We start from the raw sequence: 12,078 nt of genomic DNA on the forward strand, positions 1-12,078 counted from the left end.
TTTAAATATACCATATGCTAATTCATTCTTAAGTTACCTTCCAATTGTTGTAAACATTCGTTATTGTTTATACTGCAGATTTTGTTCATGTTATAATTACGTTGTTAGTTTTAAGATTACTTTATTTTTGTCTTATTTTTAATATATTAATTTATTGTCACTATTTCAAGAATAAGTGTAACCACATAAATGCAATACTTCACTTGTCTACTACACATTACTTAAACACATATCTAAAATGTTTGGCTGCCCGTTGCATAATCCATCACTTTACGGATACAGACAATTCTCATAATTCTCGTACCCAAAGTTTATTGTTTATCATGTCCTTGAACAACTTCCGACTATTGATTTCGATCCTTACTACACAATGTCATAGTATAATAATCCACTTGAAGCTTAATACAAAATTTCCTTACTCGACAAGCGAAAGCCTTCATTGTGTTCCTTGTTTAAGCCATGTAACAGATATCTTTATTATTAGAAAATCATTTATTAAAAATTACCCGTACTGCAATTCAAATATATACGTTAAAACCAAACTATAAACATGGATAGAATAGACTTAGCCAGTGATATAGACTCTTGTTTAGATATCAATTGCAAAACTATTTCACCAGAGACATGTTCTGAGGTGATAACAGAACTATATGGCTTTAAATTATTAACACTCAACATTAGAAGCATACAAAAACTTTGACGCATTTACGATTCTCTTACAGCGGCTAAACACAGTTTTTGACGCAATTATACTAACTGAATGTCGTTTAAATGATTCCACAATTATTGGACAATTACTCGGCTATTCATGTTACTCTACCTTAAATAACATAAACCAAAATGGCGGAGTAGTGGTATATGTTAAAGATACTTGGACTGCTAATGTATCAGAACCTTCTTTCTCGGACGCGTGCTGCTTATTAGTAGATATTCCGAATGTGATCACAATCCTTGGAATCTATAGGTCTCCTTCTATCAGATGTCTAAACAACTTTCTTAACTCTTTAGATAATACCCTTAACCAACTTCAAAATAAACCCTGCCTAGCAATTGCAGGCGATATTAATATAGATATCTTACCTTCTAATAATGTTGGTATAGACGCAACTGACTACCTGAGCCTAGCCAGTGTTCATGGACTTATTCCAGCAATCACTATTCCTACCAGATTAAAAAAGTTGTATTGACCACATATTTGTTAGATCCAAAAATAAAATAACTAGTGCAGTATGCGAAACAGACATCACTGACCACTATGCTGCTTTAATCGGTATTAAACATAACCTAACCAAAAAATCTCAGAACAGGTTTACAAATAAAATTGATTACGAGGCAATTTTAAATGAACTCAAGACTTGCGACTGGAATAATGTTTATTGTGAGGCTAGTGTAGATGACGCTGCTTCAGCTTTAACCACTACCATAGCTTCAATCGTTGCTAATTGCACGCATACAATTCGTCTAAGTAGGAGTAAAGTTAATCTGTCCCCATGGATTACACCCGGTCTTCTTCGCTGTATGCGCCACCGTGATCACCTCTACCGTGTGACAAGACAGTTCCCAAAAAGACGAAATCCTGGAAAAAATATACAAAAGATATAAAAATTTCTGTAATGATCTTTTATGCAGAATTAAAAATAATTATGAGAAGGAATCGTTAGTTCAAAATAAACATAATCCAAAAACTCTGGTCCAACATTAAATCAATTTGCCATTTTAAATCCAAAGACAATAACGCAAATGATTTACTTACTTGTGCAAATAGTGCATCCCAATCACTTGACATGTGTAACAGCTACTTTTCTACCGTAGGCGTAAACCTAGCCAATACTACCCTTTCAAAAATGAATGCTACCGTTGACAGTTTAGTCTCGAAAATAAGAATAGGTAATAACTTATCAAACTCCCTTTACCTAACCCCGACTGACGAAACTGAAATTTATAACTTAATTAAACAGCTTAAGCCTGATGGAGCACCTGGTATTGACAATATCAACAATAGGTTAGTCAAATTAATCAGTAACTGCATTATATCACCCCTTACATTTATCTTCAACTTGAGTCTTTCTTCCGGTAGATTCCCGCGTGCTGGAAAATAGCCTCCTGTCACCCCAATTCACAAAAGACGGACCCGAAAAATATACCCAACAATTACCGACCTATTTCACTCCTTACCGTTTTCTCAAAACTCCTAGAAAAAATCATAAATAAACGTCTAATTGCATTTCTTGAAAAACAACATATTCTCTCTGATAGACAATTTGGATTCCGTCAACGCAAATGCACCCAAGATGCTGTAACACTTTTAAGTAATTTAACATCATCCTACTTAGATAATGGCTTTTCCTGTATTGGGGTTTTTCTTGACCTTGCCAAGGCTTTCGATACTGTCTCCACACAAATACTTCCGCAAGATGGAACTGCTGGGCATTCGAGGTATAGCTTGGGAATGGTTTAGAAGCTATCTTACTGATCGTAAACAGACAGTTAAATTAGACGGCCTTAGCAGTAATCAAATGCCTGTAATTTATGGTGTTCCGCAAGGTAGCATTCTTGGCCCTACTCTCTTTCTCATTTATATGAATGATATTCATGATCTCCACCTCAAGTCTTCAGAGATCATCTGCTATGCTGATGATACTGCAATTTTATTTCATGGAACTGATTGGGCCAGAACACTTACAATAGCTGAAAGAGGCATGAATTCTATATTTAATTGGCTTCAACTAAACTTACTCACGTTAAATACAAATAAAACGAAGTTTATCTGTTTTCACAAGACATCCGCTTCCAAACCAAAATTCCTCCTCAACTCTTTGAAAATCTGTTCTTGTCCACGCATTAACCACTCCCTCTCCTTCCATGCAGTTGTGACAAAATTCAACGCACCCACGTAATCAGGTATCTAGGTATCCAAATTGATGAACGCTTAACGTTCGAACCCCACATCATTACCTTGTCCAATAGAGTGCGTAAACTTTCGGGTATTATAACTAAACTACGCACTTGTGCCGATATAAACACTTTACTACAAGTATACTTTGCAATTTGTCAGTCTATTATAACATACTGCATCAACATTTGGGGTAGCGCGAATAAAACCATTTTTCTAAATCTAGAAAGAGCTCAACGCTCTTTTTTAAAGAGGATGCTCAACAAACCCTATAGATTCCCTACAGATACTTTGTATAAAGAAGCTAATGTGTTACGGGTTCGCCAGCTCTACATTTTATCCACTTCTTTAGATGTCCATAAAAATATTCTAAAATCTGAATCTCTATCTGACTTACGGGATAAGCGTGTTTTCCAGCTGCCTATTCCCACCACTAAAACAAAATTTGCCGAAAGATTCCCTGGATTAGTCACCACTCAATCTATAACTCTATAGTTAAACTCTGTGATGTCAAGAACTGTACTCTTAATGAAGCAAAACAAAAATTAGAATGTACTCCTTAATCTCAACTACGAGGCGACTGAAAATATTATTAACTCTCATTGGTATTCTACAAATTCTCTTTGCACTGAGAAATCCAGAATTAGATAACTCTATATCTATATTAACCCTATTACCACATGACACACTTAAACTTTCCCTCTTTCACACTTACACTTACACACAGACACACACACACACAGACACACACACACACACACACACACACACACACACACACACAAGACGCTCTCTAACTCGCGCTTAACAAACCACTTCATGTAATTTTAATTGGTTTCTCAAGACACAGGCTCAGCCTAATTTGAGAACCTCTGGAAATTTTTTCTGTACCTTTTTTATTTAAATAAAAATTTTTTCATTTTTCATTTTCATTTTTCATTTTTAAAAAGCCATGACGATAAGGAAATTAATGAAGAATTAAGGACTGAACATGCGTGCTCAATTGAATCGGAAGAGTAATATAACAGCAAGTCATCTGCATATTGTAAAACTTTAACGCCATTAGTAATATAAGATTCTAAATCGTAGGCATAAATATTATATAACAAGGGGCTTAATACTGATCCTTGCGGTAAACCTTTCCAAACGTGTCGGGTGAACTGGTTTTCTGATGACAAAATACTGACTGATCTATTATTTAAAATGTTTAAAATTAAATGCGTTAGATTAGATGGTGGTACTTGGGGATTGTAGTTTTAGTTGAAGGATAGATGGTAATACATTATCGTAAGCGCCATTAATGTCTAAGAATACAGCTACCGTAGAACAATTTTTGAAAAAGACATGCGGATGTCTGTGGTAAAAATGCTGAGGCAGTCCAAAAAGTACTTTTTCCTTTTCTAAAGCCAAATTGGGAATTTGCCAGAAAACCTCTACTCTCAACATACCAATCAAGCCGATTTTTAATTAAATGTTCTGCCAGTTTCATTAAGACTGAGGATAAGATTATAGGTCGGTATGAGGAAATATCGGTTGAGACTTGTGAGGTTTAAGAATTGGCAACACAATATGACGTTTCCACATTGGGGGAATGCTTCCTGTTGACATTATAAAATTAATAAATGAAAGATAGTATTGAAGAGCGCTATCACTCAGATGGGATATAAAAGAGTATGGGATGCCATCAAATCCAGGAGTAGAATCTACAGTATTCTGGACAACACCTTTTTAATTCGTCAATGTGAAATGGTAATTTTAAGGCCGACCAGTCATCAACATCTTTGCAGATAGATATAGACATTGGTTTCAAAATAAACTCCTGAGGAACCCACGGAGGAGCCAGGTTATCCAAGAAGTCGTTAGCTAATGATTCCGGAATACGGGGAGAAGGGTTCACCGAGACAGATCTAAAACGTTTAATATTATTCCAAACAATAGTAGGATGTGTATTGGGAGAAATAGAGGCACAGAAACTATGCCAGCCTTCTTTCTTTTTCATTTTGAATAGTTTACGTGTTTCAGCAATTACTTTGGAAAGGAGTTCAAAGTTTTCTTGAGACATATTAAGATTGTATTGCACTTCTGCCTGCTTACGTTTTTTTTTAACAGCACTAGTGCAGTCAATGTCCCACCAGGGAGGCATTGGAATTTTTCTAATTTTTGAATTACTTTTCACAGGAAATAAGTCATCAGCGGCGGTACAAAGAATTTTTGCTAAAGCTTCAGCACACATCTGTTCCTTGCCATTGGTGACCTCGGGAAGAGAAGAAAGCTGACTGTCTACCTTTTTACTAAATTTCGTCCAGAGTTCACTGCATTTATTTGGCAGTTTATATTTTAAAAGAGGCTTTTTTGGTGGCACATTGCTGTATGGAGAAGGAAATGTGATTTTAATTGGGAAATGATCACTGCCAAATGAAGAGGATAAAGTAGACCAAGTAAGAAAAGATGCAAAGTTTGGGGTGCAAATAGATAGATCTAATGCACTCTGATTGGTGTTGTTAGGAGTGTTACGACGAGTAGGTGTGCCTGAATTTAATACACATAGGTTGTGCATATCTAATATCTCCAGAAGCTCTTCACCATACTGATTAGATATAGAGCTACCCCAAGATTGATGATGACAATTGAAATCTCCCAACAACAGGAAATGTTGGGGAAGAAAGGATATAAGGTTATTAATTTCATGAAGTAAAGGAAGTGAAGGGTGAGAGATATAAACAGAAACAAGACAAATGTTATTGACATTTAGAGCCACTATAGATATTTCATCGCTATGTGAAGGAAGAGAAATTACTGAATATGGCACTGAGTCTTTAATGAGTATGGCAGCACCACCATACCCATCTTGTCTATCTTCTCTGATTATACTATAGCCATTAATTTTGAAGGTATAGTTTGGTTTGAGCCATGTCTCAGAAAGAGCAAAAGCCCATGGCTCATATTTATTAATTAAATAAATTAATTCACTTTTTTTATTGGTTATACTGCGGCAATTCCATTGTATTATTAGATTCAGATTGTCCATTTTGGGAAAGAGATGAGGAAAGACTATTTAAAAGAGGAGCAACGTTGGACGGTGATAAATTAAAATGTGTAATAATAGTAATCAATGCTGAAATAAGTTCTTTTACATTAAACTGTTTAGACTGGGGATCTTGTGTATTATTATTAAAACCACATCCATTGGTGGGTTCAGGAATTTTAAAATCTTTCAATATATTATTATGTGCTTCTTTGTTGTATCCCTTAGTAGGAGTGACTGGCGAGTGTGGTTTCCGGAAAATAGTTTTTATAACTGCTAAACTGTTGCTGCCTCAAGACAACAGGTTCGGGAACACTTGGATCATGAGATGGTCGGGAAATAAGTGTGTCTGCAAAAGATTTGGAAACTGGTGGAAAATGTTTACTGGCTTCAGCATAAGAAATTGAACTCTGAGCCATATGCGACTTAATTTGTTTTTGGCGTTCATACTCAGGACATAATTTGCTAGTAGCATAAGTGATATCCAGAACATAAGCAACAGGAAGCACTTCCCTCAGCTATATCACAACATTCAGCAGTATGATTGTCTCCACACTTATAGCAGCGGGGTTTAGATCTGCATTGAGTTTTTGTGTGACCAAACCGACAGCAATTAAAACATTGTATTGTAGGATAGATGTAAAGGTCCACAGGCAGTGCATTGTAACAAATAAAAATTCTTTTTGGTAGAACTTGCCCATCAAATGTTAAAACAACTGTTTGGGAAGGTTTCCACACAGTTGAGCCTTCAATAATAGCTTTGAAATTTAAACGCCTCACTTTTAAAATAGGCCCACAGCCAATGGGAACAGAGGTGTTCTCTAAAACCCTCCTCTGGAGACCATTCGGCAGGAACTCCACGTACCAACCCCATACGAGTTACATTGAATGTTGGGATAAATGCCTTTAAATTAGATTTATTAAGACTTTCATGACAAATAAAAGAATTGGCATCAATATGAGAAGAAAAAGCCATGGCTATTTTATTTCTTCCAATCCTTTTTACGCTCCCATTAATTATATTTTTGAACTCATTTCGTTTTAAGAATTTTCCAAATGCAAGAGGATGGAGGATAGCACCATCATTTTCTCCAACTGTAATCTTCTGCACATGTAATAGATATGGCGCGCAATCATTTTTTCATAAAGTTTACGGCCCACTGTTTGGGCGGGAATTGTTTGTGTTGTGAACTCATTTGAACATATAACTATTGGTTGCGTTTGTGAAGTATCAGCACAATCGCAACCAGATGTGTTTGTAGAATTATTATCATGCTTACGTCTTTTTTTATTACATTTTTACATATCAAACGACGACTGCGTTTAATTGGCCTAGTCGACGTCGAGCCGTCTGTCTCCATACCAGATTCAGAAATGTATTGTGGTTTAGGAGTTTGCTCTTTTCTATTGATGTAATTGTTACAAATTGCCTGCCGGGGGGACAAACCCCCCGGATCAGGCGGTGAATTCATTACACCTACTACTTAATAAATAATATATTTACACTTACCAAATGACAAAATATTATATGCACTAATTACTAAATCACTAAACTACAAAATTTACAAATAATTACAACCCAGATGATAGGAAATATTTACAAACTTATTTAACGATAATCAGAAAGATAAAAAGTACGTCCGCCACGATCCGAAGTTTCCCGCGCTTTTCTATTGTATACTTGTTACTGTCCTAAATAAATTATTTTTATTTTTTTTTTTTATTGTATTTTTTAGAATTAAATAATACGCAAAAGAAATAAACGGTATGATGAATTAATTTAGTCAAGGAAGAAAAGAATAAAGTACAAAAATAGAGTACCAGTTTTTTAAATACTTTTTTTAGGACCTGTCTATAATGATTAAAGGATTTTTTCCTTCCCTTAATATTTAGTCATATTTATAACCTTATAGTTAAATAGCTCTTATATGCATTTTATTCGAAACTTTACAGCAAAAGCCTTCCTTCCATCTCGCCCTATTTGATCACACGATACAATACACCAAATTATGTTGTAGAAATAATTCGGCTTAGTTCCTACGACCGATCGCCTGGCTGATGCCAACCTCCTCTCCTTCTCAAATCATCATAAAAAAACTAACACAGCATCCTCTTGTATAAGCCTAGGAATCGGTTCAGAAATTTCATTGAAATTTGCGTGTAGTCCATAGTTCTTAAACGTAGTCTTTATAAAAAAGAGGATAACACTAATCAAATGCAACTTATAACGTAAACATGACAGTACCGAGTGCAATTGCATGTGTAAATAAAAAAGCCAAAGCAAGTTAAGTGGTCGCTCCTACCTTGCCGATTGGATTAAAAGATGCAATGAGATTAGGGTTTTCAGCGGGCCGTTTTATTTTGTTTGCGCCATTACAGCTGTGATACTACGAGTATTTGGTGTTATTTTATTGTTCTAAAAAGATTTTTTAAAGGCCAAAGAGTTACCCGTAATTGTAGTAATTTTACATATCATTTCATACACGAAGACGCGTCTCACTTCCTTAATCGCCTTACATTATGCGTGTGCAGCATAAGTCCCCACGTACACTACGATGGATAGCGCCGGGAAAAGTGCTTGGATATCAGTGGCTTAGATCAAGTCCTTTTACACCACGATACCCCCTAACCGCCCCGCTCAGAGGTTGGTGGGGCGCATCGTCGTTGATAAAATGATCTATAACTAGCTTTTGCTCGCAGCTTCGCCCGCCTGAAGTAGTTTTGGAGATGAAAGTCCCACTATATACTTTCTCCGGATAGAAAGCCTATAACCTTCCCACGGTCTTAAACTATCTCCATACCAAGTTTGATAAAAATCCGTTCAGTAGATTTTGAGAAAATCGATAAAATTACACAGACAGAAATGGGGACTTTGTATTATAATATTTATAGATAGATGTTAGGAGACATGTAGAAAATTTTAATTTAGAAGGATACTTTTATTTATAACTAATCACAATCAATTATGAAGCATAGCAGTTAGATAAAGCAGCAGTAAACCGCAAGTATATCTACAGAGTGATTTATTTCCAAACACACCTAAATCTACCTGATTTATTGCGTACTTTGCAAGGAAAACCGAACAAAAAGGAAAGACGTGCGGTGAACATAATCTGGGAGTTCCATTATTTCTATATTTTTTAACGTTTATTAATATTTACGAGATCATTTCACGCGGCAATAACACTAAACTTGACTCTATCTAGCATTTAATTGTGCCATTAAATTTTTATTCTCTCCGTTGACCCGTTTTGTTTACGCTGCTTAGTTTTACCGCAAATCGGCTTACGGTAAGAGAATGGCCATTCCGCAAATGCCTATAGGCTTCCTTTTGTTTTTATAAGCCTTTTTATTGTTTTTCATTTGGAGTTTGTATTACGAGAGATTTCTGTAATGATACGGAAACTTTGGCTGCAAACAACAATGCCGCGGGGTTGCGGTGGTGGGGAACGTATGTTGTCTGCTACACATACTAACCTTTATAGCCAGTAGCTTAGTTGCCCATCGTCACACGTTTGGTTTTTTAAGGTAAGAGTTGGAATGTCTTTCGCGACAAACTTTAGACTAGCCGCAAAGATTGGCGATGGCTTTATTCGCTGTAGCGTTTGCCTCTGCGCGTACACTGTACTCTGAACGGGTGAGTGAATACTAAGCATTATATATTGAACTATAACACTTGTACTATGCGCTGCAATGTGTTCTAAGCTTTATACATTTATAGATTCAGGTCAGATATATTTTAAGATCTACAAGATTGTACAACTCACATCTCTGAGATTATGGAGCTGTAAACTGAAGTACAATTCTTTTTTGGGATTCTGGGTAGGCAGTTTGTCAATACTATGATTTTGAAATAAGAACGTAAAAGTGTGTTTATAGTTATGTAAATATATATTATAGTTATATAAATAAATAAACTTAAATATGACCGATGTTCCGCTATAATTCCTGTTTATTCCAAATTGGGTCTGGCAACACTGAGAGTGTCCATATTTAACCCAATCTGAAAATAAGTGCGTAGAAGGGTGCGGAAAAAGTCCTCGAATGGGAGGGTAGGATCGTTTCCCGGGCAAAGGTCGTGAGAGCATGCGACGCATAATATTTTAGGGAAACCCTTTGTACATTATGTATGTTTGTATGGCTATGGCGCATCGATAATGGAAATATGTTCTTTTCGCGTCTGTTGTGATGGTTGGCGGTATTGATTTACAGTCTTGAAGGTTTAGTTTCGTTTGTCCATTTTTTCTATGTAGTTCAATTTGTAACACGTAGGTTACAATTAAAATACCATTTAATAGCATCAAATATATCGACGGTTAAAGGCTAATTGATTTAAACAAATTATTTTTTGACACTAAGTTTCATACATATTTATAATCGGCTCTTTTTTCTGTTTTTTTTAAACCAGTAAATTTTTTTCGAAATAATATGTCGCTTAAGCCTTTCAACCGTCGATGTTTTTCCTACATTATAAAAAAAAACATTGGTGTTCTTGTTATTCTGTGTTTCGATAAATCAAAACATAATATATTATTATATAAATACTGCCGATATTGAGGAGTAATTTTTTCATAATTGTTTATAATTTATACAACTCCATCAACCCAAAACATTACAATGTAAAAACCAGTCCAACTCGAACAAAGAGTATTTAAGCCTTTTTTAATGAGAGAATTTTGCGAAGTGCAAACTCAATTTTCCCCCGAATAATTTCTTTAGAAGCGATATTTTTTAATATAAATTAAGAGAGTTCGTGACCATTTTTTCTAATGAGCCACGGGCGTGACTCAAGGGTTACAATCTCTTGTCTAACGAGTTTTAAATTTATAAAATGTCTATCCCTATGCATAATTTGGTCTGATTACAAATACGAGCGGCGAGTTTTGTAAACAAATTATTTTCAAAAAGTTTGTTCCGTCCGTGTTTCAAAACAATTTTCTTTACAAATTAGGTGTGTAGTAAAATAAATATTATAGACTATGTGTTAGCTCACGGCTTCGCCTGTGTGAAAAGCTTTTCCGATTGCATAGTCCAATAAACACTGTAGCGATTTATAGCATCACATGTACGATTCCAGCGCTATCTATTTAAAAAAAATATTTCAGGACCACTTCTTCCCATAAAAGCGAACTACCTGGACAAAAAGTAGTCTAGGTGTTAATCCGAGACATGATCTTGCCGCGTGTCAAACTTCGTCCAAATCCGTCCAGCTGTTTCTGTGATTACCACTAACAAACATCCAAACATTTGCATTTAAATTCAATTAATATAAGAAAAGTATAACAAAGTAAGAAATAAGAAGTAAAAGATTCGGGCATATTGTTGTAGAATTTTAACAAGTCATAAACGCATTAAAAAGGCCTTTCAAAATCCACTTTGAATTATTGATGATCAGAGGGTGAAATATTTTTCCGAGATTAAGTAAAGTTGTATAGTAAGCCTATAGCACTCAGGGTTAATGTAGTTAAAGCTGTCCTTCCATAAGAACGCCTTTAATAGCAAAAAGACGGATATACCTAGACGGAATAGGGCCCCTGACTATACTTTGTTACACTTTTCAAATTGTCAATACTTAGTTCCATTCTGTGTAGACCAGAAATAATCTCTAACGTTCTTATGTCGTAAGCTGATTTTATGCCGGCACAATGGGCTTATTGTTCATTCGTTCAAGGCCTTGGCGTGCCTCGATGTTTATAATATGTAAAATTAGCATTTAAATCGGAAGCACTACCGTTGTTCATGTTAATTTTATTTATTCAACTTTTAATGACATGTAATATAAATAGACCTTCTTTTTGATACAGGCATAGCGAATCAATTGCCAAAGTGACCTCACTGCACCTGATAATAAGTGGAGTGGGATCCAATAGAATGTCGGCTGACGAGAGATGATTACCCGTCGGCAATTGACACGATTATGCCGGCTTTGGAATCAGATATACACAAGCTGATCCCGAAACACAACACACTTACGTGGGACAATATGGCGGGATTTAACACCTTGTGTATGGTGGTCGCTATCCGGGCGGATATAGAATTTATCCACCCACCATCGACTGAACTATTTTGTCTATTTCAGTAAACAACGTAAGCAAGTATTGTTAATTACTTACTTACATAATTTGTAATACTAGATATTAGGAACCTCTGACTGCCTCGG

The 12,078-nt window shown here is 35.6% G+C and overlaps 1 long non-coding RNA gene across 1 annotated transcript; it reads left to right on the plus strand.

Moving 5' to 3' along the window:
• The first annotated feature begins 4,464 nt into the window (after positions 1–4,464).
• On the plus strand, positions 4,465–6,049 carry LOC119188968. Its single transcript, XR_005112184.1, has 2 exons — positions 4,465–4,642; positions 5,072–6,049. It is a non-coding gene; the product is annotated as an uncharacterized LOC119188968 (long non-coding RNA).
• The last annotated feature ends 6,029 nt before the right edge of the window (positions 6,050–12,078 follow it).

Source organism: Manduca sexta, chromosome 10 (genome assembly GCF_014839805.1).
Source record: "Manduca sexta isolate Smith_Timp_Sample1 chromosome 10, JHU_Msex_v1.0, whole genome shotgun sequence".
Lineage (NCBI taxonomy): Eukaryota > Metazoa > Arthropoda > Insecta > Lepidoptera > Sphingidae > Manduca > Manduca sexta.